At 45.8% G+C, this 17,881-nt stretch overlaps 1 protein-coding gene across 2 annotated transcripts in view; it reads right to left on the reverse strand.

Moving 5' to 3' along the window:
* Nucleotides 1–17,881, reverse strand: part of LOC120997021 (WAP four-disulfide core domain protein 5-like) — an 884,590-nt gene that overhangs the window by 337,186 nt on the left and 529,523 nt on the right. The window lies entirely within an intron of this gene.

Below are 17,881 nucleotides of genomic sequence, written 5' to 3' on the forward strand. Positions count from 1 at the left end.
TAGCTGCCTTTGTTACAGTGAAATACAAGCTTGAAATACTGCAATAATATTCTGATTTTAAAAAAAAACACCCATTTTTGGCAATACCCTACATCTGGGGCCTTTGCTGCATTTGTCACTGTGAAATAAAAGCTTGAAATACTGCAGTAATATTCTGGGTTAAAAAAACACAGATTTTTGGCAATACCCTACATCTGGGGCCTTTGCAACATTTGTCACTATGAAATACAAGCTTGAAATACTGCAATAATACTCTGGGTTTAAAAAACACCCATTTTTGGCAACAGCCTATATCTGGGTCCATTGCTGCATTTCTCACTGTGAAATACATGCTTAAAATACTGCAATAATATTCTGGGTTTAAAAAACACCCATTTTTGGCAATACCCTACATCTGGGGCCTTTGCTGCATTTGTCACAGTAAAATACAAGCTTGAAATACTGCAATAATATTGTCGGTTTAAAAAAACACCTATTTTTGGAAATACCCTACATCTGGGGTCTTTGCTGCATTTGTCACTGTGAAATACAAGCTTGAAATACTGCAATAATATTCTGTGTTTAAAAAAACACCAATTTTTGGCAATACCCTACATCTGGGGCCTTTGCTGCATTTGTCACTGTGAAATACAAGCTTGAAATACTGCAGTAATATTCTGGGTTTAAAAAACACCCATTTTTGGCAATACCCTACATCTGGGGCCTTTGCTGCATTTGTCACAGTAAAATACAAGCTTGAAATACTGCAATAATATTGTCGGTTTAAAAAAACACCAATTTTTGGCAATACCCTACATCTGGGGCCTTTGCTGCATTTGTCACTGTGAAATACAAGCTTGAAATACTGCAATAATATTCTGGGTTTAAAAAAACACCCATTTTTGGCAATACCCTACATCTGGTGCCTTTGCTACATTTGTCACAGTGAAATACAAGATTGAAATACTGCAATGATATTCTGGGTTAAAAAAAACACCCATTTTTGGCAAAAGCATACATCTAGGGCCTTAGCTACATTTGACACTGTGAAATACAATATTTAAATATTGCAATTATATTCTGGGTTTAAAAAAACACCAATTTTTGGCAAAATCATACATCTGGGGCCTTAGCTGCATTTGTCGCAGTGAAATACAAGCTTGAAATACTGCAATCATATTCTGGTTTTAAAAAACACCCATTTTTTTTTGCAATACCCTACATGGGGGGCCTTTGCTGCATTTGTCACAGTGAAATACAAGCGTTAGATAGTGTTGTTATATTCTGTTATTTAAAAAAACACCCATTTTGGGCAAGATACAAAATTTGCGGCCTTTGCTGCATTTGTATTAGTGAAATACAAGCTTGAAATACTGCAATAATATTCTAGGTTTAAAAAAAACACCCATTTTTGGCAACAGCCTATATCTGGGTCCATTGCTGCATTTCTCACTGTGAAATACATGCTTAACCTCCTCAGGACCGCCGTACGCAGGATTGCGTCTTTGCGGCGGTCCTGTTGTTCTGGGTGGACGCGCCGGTGCGTCCTCTCGCGAGACGCGAGATTTCGTGCATTGCCGGCCCGCGCATGCGCATCGCGGGCCGGCAAAAGTTAAAGAAGTATTTCGTCACCAGCCTGCCAGCAACGATCATTGGCTGGCAGGCTGGCGATTTTCAAAAAATCGAATCAGAAGCCAGATAACAGATCATATTAGTAAATATGATCTGTTATATGGCTTCTCTGCTCCTCTGCTGGTCCTTTTCGTCGGTTGGATCCAGCAGAGGAGCAGACTTCACAGTGAGTAGCACCAACACCACACTTTAGCCCCAGATCACCCCCCTGCACCCCAATTAACCCTTTGATCACCCCTTTGATCGCCCCTGTCAATCACTATTGAAAGGAAAAAAAGTGATCAGTGTAAACTGTCACTTTTTTTTTTTCACTAGTATTGACTGTTAGGTTTTAGGGATAGTTTAGGCCCCTTGGTTAGGTAGTTAGCGTCAGTTAGCGCCCAGCCCACCGCACCGCAGTCACTTTTATTCGCTGATTAGCGTATCGCTAATCAGCATTTGTACTTTTATAGTATCTGTAAGTGATCAAAACTGATCACGGTCAGATCTATAATAGTATTAGTGTCACTTTAGTTCGCCCTCCACCCAAAACGCAGTGTTTGCCCGATCAGGCCTGATCGGTCGCCCACACGTGCGTTCACCCACGCCCGCCCCACCGCAGTGACAAAAAAAATTTTGTTTTTTGATCACTGCACATTCACTTTACACGCACTGCGGCGATAAAAAAATCAGTTTTGATATTTTTTATCAACCGCAGCAGCCTCCGGTACTTCGCTAGCCTCCCCTTTGTAAGACAGGTTTGCTTTTTTTCTTGGGTAGTCTCAGGGAATACCCCTAAATTTAGTAGTCCAAAATGTCAAACAGGGGGTATTCTTCTGAAGAGGCCTACAGGATTCTGACCCAGTCGGATGAGGAGTAGGAACCCTCATCTGATGAATCTAGCGGGTCAGAATATGAACCTGTGGAAAGCAGTGGCTCTCTGACCCAAAGTTCGGACGAGGAGGTGGAGGTCCCTGGCAGCACCAGGCGTACCCGGCCCCGTGTCGCTAGACCACAGGTTACGCAGGATCCGTTTCAAGAGCAGCAGAGTGGGGCTGTCGCTGCCGGATCACGTGGTGAGGCATACACCAGCAGCGCAGCCCTTCCTGGACCTAGTACCAGCACTGCCGTACAACATGGTGACGTGGCGAGCACCAGAAGGGCAGTTGAAGCTGGTACGGTGGCACGTGCACTAGTTACCCCGTCGCAGCCACCGCGCAGACAGGCCCGTAGAGCCCCTAGAATCCCTGAGGTGCTGGCAAACCCTGATTGGCAGTCACCAACTTCAGCCGCACCTGTAGTTCCCCCTTTCACCGCCCAGTCTGGAGTTCGGGTTGAGACGGCTCAAATCGGTTCGGCCCTGGGATTTTTTGAGCTGTTCTTGACTGCGGAGCTCTTGGACTTAGTCGTGGCAGAAACAAATCGGTATGCCACACAATTTATATCCGCCAACCCGGGAAGCTCTTATGCCCAGTCTTTCCGGTGGAAACCAGTCCAAGTTTCCGAACTTAAAATTTTTTTGGGCCTTCTCCTCAACATGGGTCTAACTAAAAAGCATGAATTGCGGTCATATTGGTCCACGAACCCAATTCATCACATGCCCATGTTCTCTGCTGCTATGTCCAGGACACGATTTGAGACCATCCTACGTTTTCTGCATTTTAGCGACAACACCACCTCCCGTCCCAGAGGCCACCCAGCTTTTGACCGGCTCCACAAAATTCGGCCCCTCATAGACCATTTCAACCAGAAATTTGCAGATTTGTATACCCCCGAGCAAAACATCTGCGTAGACGAGTCCCTAATACATTTTACCGGGCGCCTTGGCTTCAAACAATACATCCCAAGCAAGCGTGCCCGGTATGGGGTCAAATTGTATAAGCTCTGTGAAAGGGCCACAGGCTATACCCACAAATTTCGGATCTATGAGGGAAAAGATCAGACCCTGGAGCCGGTCGGTTGCCCTGACTACCTGGGGAGCAGTGGGAAGACAGTCTGGGACTTGGTGTCACCCTTATTCGGCAAGGGGTACCATCTTTATGTGGACAATTTCTACACAAGTGTGGCCCTCTTTAGGCATATGTTTCTAGAACGGATTTGCGCCTGTGGCACCGCGCGAACTAGTCGCGTGGGCTTCCCCCAACGGCTTGTAACCACCCGTCTTGCAAGGGGGGAGAGGGCTGCCTTGTGTAATGAAGAACTGCTCGCGGTGAAATGGAGAGACAAGCGTGACGTTTACATGCTCTCCTCCATTCACGCAGACACGACAATCCAAATTGAAAGGGCAACCCGTGTCATTGAAAAGCCCCTCTCAGTCCACGACTATAATGCGCTCATGGGAGGGGTGGACTTCAATGACCAGATGTTGGCTCCCTATTTAGTTTCCCACAGAACCAGACGCTGGTATAAGAAGGTGTGTGTATATTTAATTCAATTGGCTGCCTATAATAGTTTTGTTCTCTACAGTAAGGCTGGGAGAACAGGATCCTTCCTCAAATTCCAGGAAGAGATCATCGAGAACCTCCTGTATCCAGGAGGTTCCGTGGCCCCATCCACCAGTGTAGTTAGCCGTCTACACGAGCGACATTTCCCCAGTGTCGTTGCTGGTACCTCAACCCAACCGCCACCCCGAAAAAAATGTCGTGTCTGTAGCAGGAGTGGAATAAGGCGTGACACCCGCTATTTCTGTCCTGACTGTCCTGACCACCCTGCCCTATGCTTTGGTGAGTGTTTCCGGAAGTACCACACACAGGTACACCTAGCATAGGGATTGCATCTCACAGGACAGGCACACAGGGCTATTAGGGCCCTTTTACTCACAGCTGCTGCAAACCTCTCCTTTCACCTGGGATAAAGTGCATAACGTACTTCGCCACATCTTTGGGCGATTTGCGCTTTGCACATTGTCCCATGGGGAAGGAGAGGTTTGTTCTATAAAGGTAAAAAAAACTAAACAAAAAAAAAATTACCGGTAAGTAAAAAAGTTAAACGTTCAGTTAAAAAAGTAAAAAAAAAGTTTCTATGTTCTGTTCAACAGTTAATAAATTTATTGCGTTGCGGCCTGGTTTTTTCTTTTTTGTTTTGTTTTTTTTAACTTTCAGGTGGACCAACCGATCGACCAGCTGCAGCACTGATGTGCATTCTGACAGAAGCATTGCGCTGCTGTCAGATTACACGCAAGTCGGTGTATGCGGCGCTGCAAGACGAGATTTCTCCTCTGCAGTAAAAGATATGTTTGCCGAGGCATATGAGCTGAGGAGGTGGCGGTGTTCATATACTTTGGCAAACACTTTGTATATATAAAAAAAAAAATCCCGGCAATGATTTATTCATCCACATCGATTGATGTGAATGGAGAAATCTGGTTTGCCAGGGCATACGAGCTGAAGTGGGTATGGATGTTGGGCGGAGCTCCTATGTCCTGGCAGACGCCTTTCCCCTCCTTTTTTTTTTTTTGGCAGAGATTTTTTCATCCACATTGATCGATGCGAATGAAGAAATCTGTGCCGTTCATTTTTTTCTTTCAGCCCAGAGGCTGAACGGAAAAAAAAAATCTCATTACCCGTATGCTCAATATAAGGAGAATAGCAGAAACTCCTAATGCTGGCCATACATGTAATGATTGCGGAGACCCTCAAATGCCAGGGCAGTACAAACACCCCACAAATAACACCATTTTGGAAAGAAGACACCCCAAGGTATTCGCTGAGGGGCATATTGAGTCCATGAAAGATTGAAATTTTTGTCCCAAGTTAGCGGAAAGGGAGACTTTGTGAGAACAAAATCAAAAAAATCAATTTCCGCTAACTTGTGCCAAAATTATTTTTTTTCTATGAACTCGCCATGCCCCTCATTGAATACCTTGGGGTGTCTTCTTTCCAAAATGGGGTCACATGTGGGGTATTTATACTGCCCTGGCATTTTAGGGGCCCCAAAGCGTGAGAAGAAGTCTGGTATCCAAATGTCTAAAAATGCCCTCCTAAAAGGAATTTGGGCCCCTTTGCCCACCTAGGCTGCAAAAAACTGTCACACATGTGGTATCTCCGTATTCAGCAGAAGTTGGGGAATATGTTTTTGGGTGTCATTTTACATATACCCATGCTGGGTGAGATAAATATCTTGGTCAAATGCCAACTTTGTATAAAAAAAATGGGAAAAGTTGTCTTTTGCCAAGATATTTCTCTCACCCAGCATGGGTATATGTAAAATGACACCCCAAAACACATTCCCCACCTTCTCCTGAGTATGGAGATACCAGATGTGTGACACTTTTTTGCAGCCTAGGTGGGCAAAGGGGCCCACATTCCAAAGAGCACCTTTCAGATTTCACAGGTCATTTACCTACTTACCAGACATTAGGGCCCCTGGAAAATGCCAGGGCAGTATAACTACCCCACAAGTGACCCCATTTTGGAAAGAAGACACCCCAAGGTATTCCGTGAGGGGCATGGCAAGTTCCTAGAATTTTTTATTTTTTGTCACAAGTTAGTGGAAAATGATGATTTTTTTTTTTTTTTCTTACAAAGTCTCATATTCCACTAACTTTTGACAAAAAATAAAAACTTCCATGAACTCACTATGCCCATCAGCGAATACCTTGGGGTCTCTTCTTTCCAAAATGGGGTCACTTGTGGGGTAGTTATACTGCCCTGGAATTCTAGGGGCCCAAATGTGTGGTAAGGAGTTTGAAATCAAATTCAGTAAAAAATGACCTGTGAAATCCGAAAGGTGCTCTTTGGAATATGGGCCCCTTTGCCCACCTAGGCTGCAAAAAAGTGTCACACATCTGGTATCCCCGTACTCAGGAGAAGTTGAGGAATGTGTTTTGGGGTGTCTTTTTACATATACCCATGCTGGGTGAGATAAATATCTTGGTCAAATGACAACTTTGTATAAAAAAATGGGAAAAGTTGTCTTTTGCCAAGATATTTCTCTCACCCAGCATGGGTATATGTAAAAAGACACCCCAAAACACATTCCTCAACTTCTCCTGAGTACGGGGATACCAGATGTGTGACACTTTTTTGCAGCCTAGGTGGGCAAAGGGGCCCATATTCCAAAGAGCACCTTTCGGATTTCACAGGTCAATTTTTACTGAATTTGATTTCAAACTCCTTACCACACATTTGGGCCCCTAGAATGCCAGGGCAGTATAACTACCCCACAAGTGACCCCATTTTGGAAAGAAGAGACCCCAAGGTATTCGCTGATGGGCATAGTGAGTTCATGGAAGTTTTTATTTTTTGTCACAAGTTAGTGGAATATGAGACTTTGTATGAAAAAAAAATAAAAAAATAAAATCATCATTTTCCACTAACTTGTGACAAAAAATAAAAAATTCTAGGAACTCGCCATGCCCCTCACGGAATACCTTGGGGTGTCTTCTTTCCAAAATGGGGTCACTTGTGGGGTAGTTATACTGCCCTGGCATTCTAGGGGCCCAAATGTGTGGTAAGGAGTTTGAAATCAAATTCAGTAAAAAATGACGAGTGAAATCCGAAAGGTGCTCTTTGGAATATGGGCCCCTTTGCCCACCTAGGCTGCAAAAAAGTGTCACACATCTGGTATCTCCGTACTCAGGAGAAGGTGGGGAATGTGTTTTGGGGTGTCATTTTATATATACCCATGCTGGGTGAGAGAAATATCTTGGCAAAAGACAACTTTTACCATTTTTTTATACAAAGTTGTCATTTGACCAAGATATTTATCTCACCCAGCATGGGTATATGTAAAAAGACACCCCAAAACACATTCCTCAACTTCTCCTGAGTACGGGGATACCAGATGTGTGACACTTTTTTGCAGCCTAGGTGGGCAAAGGGGCCCATATTCCAAAGAGCACCTTTCGGATTTCACAGGTCAATTTTTACTGAATTTGATTTCAAACTCCTTACCACACATTTGGGCCCCTAGAATGCCAGGGCAGTATAACTACCCCACAAGTGACCCCATTTTGGAAAGAAGAGACCCCAAGGTATTCGCTGATGGGCATAGTGAGTTCATGGAAGTTTTTATTTTTTGTCACAAGTTAGTGGAATATGAGACTTTGTATGAAAAAAAAATAAAAAAATAAAATCATCATTTTCCACTAACTTGTGACAAAAAATAAAAAATTCTAGGAACTCGCCATGCCCCTCACGGAATACCTTGGGGTGTCTTCTTTCCAAAATGGGGTCACTTGTGGGGTAGTTATACTGCCCTGGCATTCTAGGGGCCCAAATGTGTGGTAAGGAGTTTGAAATCAAATTCAGTAAAAAATGACGAGTGAAATCCGAAAGGTGCTCTTTGGAATATGGGCCCCTTTGCCCACCTAGGCTGCAAAAAAGTGTCACACATCTGGTATCTCCGTACTCAGGAGAAGGTGGGGAATGTGTTTTGGGGTGTCATTTTATATATACCCATGCTGGGTGAGAGAAATATCTTGGCAAAAGACAACTTTTACCATTTTTTTATACAAAGTTGTCATTTGACCAAGATATTTATCTCACCCAGCATGGGTATATGTAAAAAGACACCCCAAAACACATTCCTCAACTTCTCCTGAGTACGGGGATACCAGATGTGTGACACTTTTTTGCAGCCTAGGTGGGCAAAGGGGCCCATATTCCAAAGAGCACCTTTCGGATTTCACAGGTCATTTTTTACTGAATTTGATTTCAAACTCCTTACCACACATTTGGGCCCCTAGAATGCCAGGGCAGTATAACTACCCCACAAGTGACCCCATTTTGGAAAGAAGAGACCCCAAGGTATTCGCTGATGGGCATAGTGAGTTCATAGAACTTTTTATTTTTTGTCACAAGTTAGTGGAATATGAGACTTTGTAAGAAAAAAAAAAAAAAAAAAAAAATCATCATTTTCCGCTAACTTGTGACAAAAAATAAAAAGTTCTATGAACTCACTATGCCCATCAGCGAATACCTTAGGGTGTGTACTTTCAGAAATGGGGTCATTTGTGGGGTGTTTGTACTGTCTGGGCATTGTAGAACCTCAGGAAACATGACAGGTGCTCAGAAAGTCAGAGCTGCTTCAAAAAGCGGAAATTCACATTTTTGTACCATAGTTTGTAAACGCTATAACTTTTACCCAAACCATTTTTTTTCTACCCAAACATTTTTTTTTTATCAAAGACATGTAGAACTATAAATTTAGAGCAAAATTTCTATATGGATGTCGTTTTTTTTGCAAAATTTTACAACTGAAAGTGAAAAATGTCATTTTTTTGCAAAAAAAATCGTTAAATTTCGATTAATAACAAAAAAAGTAAAAATGTCAGCAGCAATGAAATACCACCAAATGAAAGCTCTATTAGTGAGAAGAAAAGGAGGTAAAATTCATTTGGGTGGTAAGTTGCATGACCGAGCAATAAACGGTGAAAGTAGTGTAGGTCAGAAGTGTAAAAAGTGGCCTGGTCTTTCAGGGTGTTTAAGCGCTGGGGGCTGAGGTGGTTAAAATACTGCAATAATATTCTGGGTTTAAAAAACACCCATTTTTGGAAATACCCTACATCTGGGGCCTTTGCTGCATTTGTCACAGTGAAATACAAGCTTGAAATACTGCAATATTATTCTGGGTTTAAAAAAACACCCATTTTTTGCACGACCCTACATCTGGGGCCTTTGCTGCATTTGTCACTGTGAAATACAAGCTTGAAATACTGCAGTAATATTCTGGGTTAAAAAAAACACAGATTGTTGGCAATACCCTACATCTGGGGCCTTTGCAACATTTGTCACTATGAAAAACAAGCTTGAAATACTGCAATAATACTCTGGGTTTAAAAAACACCCATTTTTGGCAACAGCCTATATCTGGGTCCATTGCTGCATTTCTCACTGTAAATTACAAGCTTAAAATACTGCAATAATATTCTGGGTTTAAAAAAACAATTTTTTTTGGCAATATCATACATCTGGGGCCTTTGCTGCATTTGTCACAGTGAAATACAAGCTTGAAATACTGCAATAATATTCTGGGTTTAAAAAAACACCCATTTTTGGAAATACCCTACATCTGGTGCCTTTGCTACATTTGTCACAGTGAAATACAAGATTGAAATACTGCAATGATATTCTGGGTTTAAAAAAAACACCCATTTTTGGCAAAAGCATACATCTAGGGCCTTAGCTACATTTGACACTGTGAAATACAATATTTAAATATTGCAATTATATTCTGGGTTTAAAAAAACACCAATTTTTGGCAAAATCATACATCTGGGGCCTTAGCTGCATTTGTCGCAGTGAAATACAAGCTTGAAATACTGCAATTATATTCTGGTTTTAAAAAACACCCATTTTTTTTGCAATACCCTACATGGGGGGCCTTTGCTGCATTTGTCACAGTGAAATACAAGCGTTAGATAGTGTTGTTATATTCTGTTATTTAAAAAAACACCCATTTTGGGCAAGATACAAAATTTGCGGCCTTTGCTGCATTTTTATTAGTGAAATACAAGCTTGAAATACTGCAATAATATTCTGGGTTTAAAAAAAACACCCATTTTTGGCAATACCCTACATCTGGGGCCTTTGCTGCATTTGTCACAGTAAAATACAAGCTTGAAATACTGCAATAATATTGTCGGTTTAAAAAAACACCCATTTTTGGAAATACCCTACATCTGGGGTCTTTGCTGCATTTGTCACTGTGAAATACAAGCTTGAAATACTGCAATAATATTCTGTGTTTAAAAAAACACTAATTTTTGGCAATACCCTACATCTGGGGCCTTTGCTGCATTTGTCACTGTGAAATACAAGCTTGAAAAAATACAAATAATATACTGGGTTTAAAAAAACAACCATTTTTGGCAATACCCTATATCTGGGTCCTTTGCTGAATTTCTCACTGTGAAATACAAGCTTGAAATACTGCAATAATATTCTGGGTTTAAAAAAAACACCCATTTTTGGCAATACTCTACATCTGGGCCTTTGTTGCATTTGTGACTGTCAAATACAAACTTTAAATACTGCTGTTATATTCTGGGTTTAAAAAAACACTAATTATTTGCAGGACCCTACATCTGGGGCCTTTGCTGCATTTGTCACAGTCAAAAACAACCAGTCAATACTGCAGTTACATTGTTGGTTGACAAATTAAAAAATTTTGTGACCTTGAAGTAATTGTATAAAATTCGCCTGTCACACTGTTGTGTGACCTCAAGAAATGTTTCCTCTTTAAGACACCGACACTGCCTTACTCTCAGTTAACCTAATTGTTGACTATTGGCGGTTACATTGTCGCCTGACTAACCATGTTAGTTTGGTGGGTGAACGCAAAGAATGCGGAGACCTTCAAATAAGGGACGTGGCCCCGGTCTGGTGCTGCTGGTGGAGCTCCTGTTGCAGGGAGAGGACGTGGTCGATCTGTGCCAGCTACATGCACAAGTGAAACACCTTACTCAGGTGCGAATAGGTGACAGAACCTTCAGCGTTATTTGGTCGGGCCGAATGCGGCTCTACGAATGGTGAGGCCAGAACAAGTACAGGCGATAATAGATTGGGTGGCTGACAGTGCCTCCAGTTCCTTCACATTGTCTCCCCCCCAGTCACTTGGTGAAAGATCAGAGTTGGCAAAATCATACATCTGGGGCCTTAGCTGCATTTGTCGCAGTGAAATACAAGCCCATGTCCATCAGTCCTTCACCTTACCCCCTTGCAAATCAGCCAAGCAGTCTGAGCCCCAAGTCATGCAGCAGTCTCTTCTGCTTTTTGATGACTCTGCTAGCAGGGTTTCCTAGGGCCATCCATATAGCCCTGCCCCAGAAGTGGAAGAGATTGAGTGCACTGATGCCCAACCACTTATGTTTCAAGATGAGTACATGGGAGGACCACCGCATCACGTCTCGGATGATGAGGAAACACAGGTGCCAACTGCTGGGACTTTCTGCAGTGTGCAGACAAGGAGGCTATAGGTGAAGACTGGGTGGAAGATGATGTGGAGGACGATGAGGTCCTCGACTCCACATGAATTCAAGGTCATGCGAGTGACCTGTGTAGTTCGGAAGAAGAGGCGGTGGTCACACAGAGCCAACAGCACAGCAGAAGAGGGAGCAGGGTACAAAAGCGGAGCGGCCGTCCCTTAGACAGTACGCCTGCTACTGCCCACCACAGCAAGGGACCGAGCACACCAAAGCCAGCTCCAAGGAGTTCACTGGCGTGGCAGTTCTTCAGACAATGTGCTGACGACAAGACAGGAGTGGTTTGCACGCTGTGCAATCAGAGCCTGAAGCGAGGCATAAACGTTCTAAACCTGAGCACAACCTGCATGACCAGGCATCTAAGTGCAAAGCAGGAGCTGCAGTGGAGTAGACACCTCAAAAACCAAGAAAGGTCTCTGGCTCCTCCTGCTTTCTCTTCTGCTGCAGTCTTGGCCTCTTTATCCACCTCTGGAGTAACAGTGGCACCTGCCACCCCGCAAATAGAGGATCTGCCAGCAACCCAACAACCTGGGTCACCAAGCATCTCCACAATGTCCCACGGAAGCGTTCAACTCTCAATCTCCCAAACACTGGAGTGAAAGAGGAAGTATTCCCCTACCCACCCACGATCCCTGGCCCTGAATGCCAGCATTTCAAAATTACTGTCCTTTGAAATGCTGTCATTCCGTCTGGTGGAGACGGATAGTTTTAAAAGCCTTATGGTGGTGGCTGTCCCACAGTACGTCGTTCCCAGCTGCCACTACTTTTCCAGGCGAGCCATCCCTTCCCTGCACAACCAAGTGGGGGACAAAATCAGGTGTGCACTGCGCAACACCATCTGTGGCAAGATCCACCTAACTACGGATGCGTGGAGCAGTAAGCACGGTCAGGGACGTTATATCTCCATAACAGCACACTGGGTAAATGCAGTGGCGGCTGGGCCTAAGGCAAATAACAGTTTGGCGCATGTCCTTCCACCACCGAGGATTGCAGGGCGCTTCAGTTTGTCTCCTGTTGCTTCCTCCTCCTACTCTGCTTCCTCATTCTCTACCAGCTCCTCATCCGGTCAGCGAAACACCTTCACCACCAACTTCAGCACAGCCAGGGGTAAACAACAGCAGGCAGTTTTAAAACTTATCTGTTTGGGGGACAAACCCCACACCGTGCAGGAGCTGTGGACAGGCATGGAACTAACCGGTTTGACACACATTCATTGCCTGGCACATGTGCTGAATTTGGTGGTGCAGAGGTACCTTAAAAATTACCCCGATATGTCAGAGCTGCTGCAGAAAGTGCGGGCCGTCTGTGCGCGCTTTCGGCGTTCTCACACTGCTGCTGCTCGCCTGTCAGCGCTGCAGCGTAACTTCGGCCTTCTTGCTCACCGCCTCATATGCTACGTGCCCACAAGGTGGAAATCCACCTTGCACCTGCTGGCCAGACTGTGCAAGCAGCAGCAGGCGATAGTGAAGTTTCAGCTGCAGCACGCACAGGTGAGTCACTCTGCGGAACAGCACCACTACTCCATCAATGAGTGGGCCTCCATGCAAGATCTGTGTGCCTTGTTGCACTGTTTTGAGTACTCCACCAACATGGCCAGTGCCGATGACAGCATTCTCAGCGTTACTATCCCACTTCTATGTCTCCTTGAAAAAACGCTTCGGGCGATGCTGGAAGAGGATGTGGCACAGGAGGAGGAGGAGGAAGAGGGATCATTTCATATGGTTTCAGGCCATTCATTCACAAGCTGCTCCGAGGGTGGGTTCCTGCACCCACAAATGCCAGGTACACAATTGTCCAGCCAGGGCACAGTTCTGGAGGATGACGAGGTGGAGGATGAGAAGGACGAGATGGAGGAGGAGGAACCGTGTTCACAGCAGGGTGGAACCGAAACAAGCTCATGGCCATCACTGGTGCGTGGCTGGGGGGATACAGAGGACACAGACGATACACCTCCCACAGTGGACAGCTTTTCGTTGCCACTGGGCAGCCTGGCACACATGAGCGATTACATGCTGCAGTGTCTCCGAAACGACCGCAGAGTTGCCCACATTCTAACTTGTGCTAATTACTGGGTGGCCACGCTGCTGGTTCCCCGTTACAAGGACAATATACCGTCCTTAATTCCATCACTGGAGCGTGATCGTTAGATGAGTCAGTACAAGCGCACGCTGGTAGACGTGCTGCTGGTGGCATTCCCACCTGACAGCGGGGGCACAGTGGAAGCACAAGGCGAAGGCAGAGGAGGAGGAAGAGGTCACCAACACAGCTGGAGCACCGCCAGCACCTCAGAAGGCAGTGTTAGCATGGCCGAAATGTGGAAAAGCTTTGTCAGCAGGCCACAACAACCAGCACCACCAGCTGATATGGAACGTCTTAGCAGGAGGCAGAATTTCACCAACATGGTGGAGCAGTATGTGTGCACACGCCTACACGTACTGGATGATGGGTCTGTCCCCTTAAACTTCTGGGTCTCCAAATTGGGCACCTGGCCTGAGCTTGCCCTTTACGCCTTGGAGGTGCTGGCCTGCCCTGCAGGCAGTGTATTGTCTGAACGTGTGTTTAGCACGTCAGGGGGCGTTATCACAGACGAGTGCAGCCACCTGTCCACAGCCAATGTGGACAAGCTCACGTTCATTAAAATAAACCAGGCAAGGATCCCACAGGACTTGTCCGTACCTTTTTCAGAATAGACATGTATACCGGCCTTACCCAGCCATTGTTATACTACAGTGTAATTGCTCATTGTTGTATTTTTGATATTTCCCTCTCTTTTAAAGTGTACCCTAATTTAACCGCCTCCGGACTGCCTAACGCAGGATCGCGTTCCGGAGGCGGCAGCCCTGCGCACAGTCACGCATATATGCGTCATCTCGCGAGTCGCGAGATTTCCTGTGGACGCGCGCACACAGGCGCGCGCGTTCACAGGATCGGAAGGTAAGCGAATGGATCTCCAGCCTGCCAGCGGCGATCGTTCGCTGGCAGGCTGGAGATGTGATTTTTTTAACCACTAACAGGTATATTAGACGCTGTTTTGATAACAGTGTCTAATATACCTGCTACCTGGTCCTCTGGTGGTCCCTTTTGTTTGGATCGACCACCAGAGGACACAGATAGCTCAGTAATATGTAGCACCAAACGCCACTACACTACACCCCCCCCCTGTCACTTATTAACCCCTTATTCACCCCTGATCACCCCTGATCACCCCATATAGACTCCCTGATCACCCCCCTGTCATTGATCACCCCCCTGTCATTGATCACCCCCTTGTAAGGCTCCATTCAGACGTCCATATGATTTTTACAGATCCACGGATACATGGATCGGATCCGCAAAACACATACGGACGTCTGAATGGAGCCTTACAGGGGGGTGATCAATGACTGGAGTGATCACCCCATATAGACTCCCTGATCACCCCCCTGTCATTGATCACTCCCCTGTAAGGCTCCATTCAGACGTCCGTATGATTTTTACGGATCCACTGATACATGGATCGGATCCGCAAAACACATACGGACGTCTGAATGGAGCCTTACAGGGGGGTGATCAATGACTGGAGTGATCACCCCATATAGACTCCCTGATCACCCCCCTGTCATTGATCACCCCCCTGTCATTGATCACTCCCCTGTAAGGCTCCATTCAGACGTCCGTATGTTTTTTACGGATCCACGGATACATGGATCGGATCCGCAAAACACATACGGACGTCTGAATGGAGCCTTACAGGGGGGTGATCACCCCATATAGACTCCCTGATCACCCCCCTGTCATTGATCACCCCCCTGTCATTGATCACTCCCCTGTAAGGCTCCATTCAGACGTCCGTATGTTTTTTACGGATCCACGGATACATTGATCGGATCCGCAAAACACATACGGATGTCTGAATGGAGCCTTACAGGGGGGTGATCAATGACTGGAGTGATCACCCCATATAGACTCCCTGATCACCCCCCTGTCATTGATCATTCCCCTGTAAGGCTCCATTCAGACGTCCGTATGATTTTTACGGATCCACTGATACATGGATCGGATCCGCAAAACACATACGGACGTCTGAATGGAGCCTTACAGGGGGGTGATCAATGACTGGAGTGATCACCCCATATAGACTCCCTGATCACCCCCCTGTCATTGATCACCCCCCTGTCATTGATCACTCCCCTGTAAGGCTCCATTCAGACGTCCGTATGTTTTTTACGGATCCACGGATACATGGATCGGATCCGCAAAACACATACGGACGTCTGAATGGAGCCTTACAGGGGGGTGATCACCCCATATAGACTCCCTGATCACCCCCCTGTCATTGATCACCCCCCTGTCATTGATCACTCCCCTGTAAGGCTCCATTCAGACGTCCGTATGTTTTTTACGGATCCACGGATACATGGATCGGATCCGCAAAACACATACGGATGTCTGAATGGAGCCTTACAGGGGGGTGATCAATGACTGGAGTGATCACCCCATATAGACTCCCTGATCACCCCCCTGTCATTGATCACTCCCCTGTAAGGCTCCATTCAGACGTCCGTATGATTTTTACGGATCCACTGATACATGGATCGGATCCGCAAAACACATACGGACGTCTGAATGGAGCCTTACAGGGGGGTGATCAATGACTGGAGTGATCACCCCATATAGACTCCCTGATCACCCCCCTGTCATTGATCACCCCCCTGTCATTGATCACTCCCCTGTAAGGCTCCATTCAGACGTCCGTATGTTTTTTACGGATCCACGGATACATGGATCGGATCCGCAAAACACATACGGACGTCTGAATGGAGCCTTACAGGGGGGTGATCACCCCATATAGACTCCCTGATCACCCCCCTGTCATTGATCACCCCACTGTATGGCTCCATTCAGATGTCCGTATGTTTTGTACGGATCCACGGATACATGGATCGGATCCGCAAAACACATACGGACATCTGAATGGAGCCTTATAGGGGGGTGATCAATGACAGGGGGGTGATCACCCCATATAGACTCCCTGATCACCCCCCTGTCATTGATAACCCCCCTGTAAGGCTGCATTCAGATGTCCGTATGTTTTTTTACGGATCCACGGATACATGGATCGGATACGCAAAACACATACGGACATCTGAATGGAGCCTTATAGGGGTGTGATCAATGACAGGGGGGTGATCACCCCATATAGACTCCCTGATCACCCCCCTGTCATGGATCACCCCCCTGTCATTGATCACCCCCCCTGTAAGGCTGCATTCAGATGTCTGTATGTTTTTTACGGATCCACAGATACATGGATCTGATCCGCAAAACACATACGGACGTCTGAATGGAGCCTTACAGGGGGGTGATCAATGACTGGAGTGATCACCCCATATAGACTCCCTGATCACCCCCCTGTCATTGATCACCCCCCTGTCATTGATCACTCCCCTGTAAGGCTCCATTCAGACGTCCGTATGTTTTTTACGGATCCACGGATACATGGATCGGATCCGCAAAACACATACGGACGTCTGAATGGAGCCTTACAGGGGGGTGATCACCCCATATAGACTCCCTGATCACCCCCCTGTCATTGATCACCCCCCTGTCATTGATCACTCCCCTGTAAGGCTCCATTCAGACGTCCGTATGTTTTTTACGGATCCACGGATACATGGATCGGATCCGCAAAACACATACGGATGTCTGAATGGAGCCTTACAGGGGGGTGATCAATGACTGGAGTGATCACCCCATATAGACTCCCTGATCACCCCCCTGTCATTGATCACTCCCCTGTAAGGCTCCATTCAGACGTCCGTATGATTTTTACGGATCCACTGATACATGGATCGGATCCGCAAAACACATACGGACGTCTGAATGGAGCCTTACAGGGGGGTGATCAATGACTGGAGTGATCACCCCATATAGACTCCCTGATCACCCCCCTGTCATTGATCACCCCCCTGTCATTGATCACTCCCCTGTAAGGCTCCATTCAGACGTCCGTATGTTTTTTACGGATCCACGGATACATGGATCGGATCCGCAAAACACATACGGACGTCTGAATGGAGCCTTACAGGGGGGTGATCACCCCATATAGACTCCCTGATCACCCCCCTGTCATTGATCACCCCACTGTAAGGCTCCATTCAGATGTCCGTATGTTTTGTACGGATCCACGGATACATGGATCGGATCCGCAAAACACATACGGACATCTGAATGGAGCCTTATAGGGGGGTGATCAATGACAGGGGGGTGATCACCCCATATAGACTCCCTGATCACCCCCCTGTCATTGATAACCCCCCTGTAAGGCTGCATTCAGATGTCTGTATGTTTTTTACGGATCCACAGATACATGGATCTGATCCGCAA

Source organism: Bufo bufo, chromosome 4 (assembly GCF_905171765.1).
Source record: "Bufo bufo chromosome 4, aBufBuf1.1, whole genome shotgun sequence".
Classification (NCBI taxonomy): domain Eukaryota; kingdom Metazoa; phylum Chordata; class Amphibia; order Anura; family Bufonidae; genus Bufo; species Bufo bufo.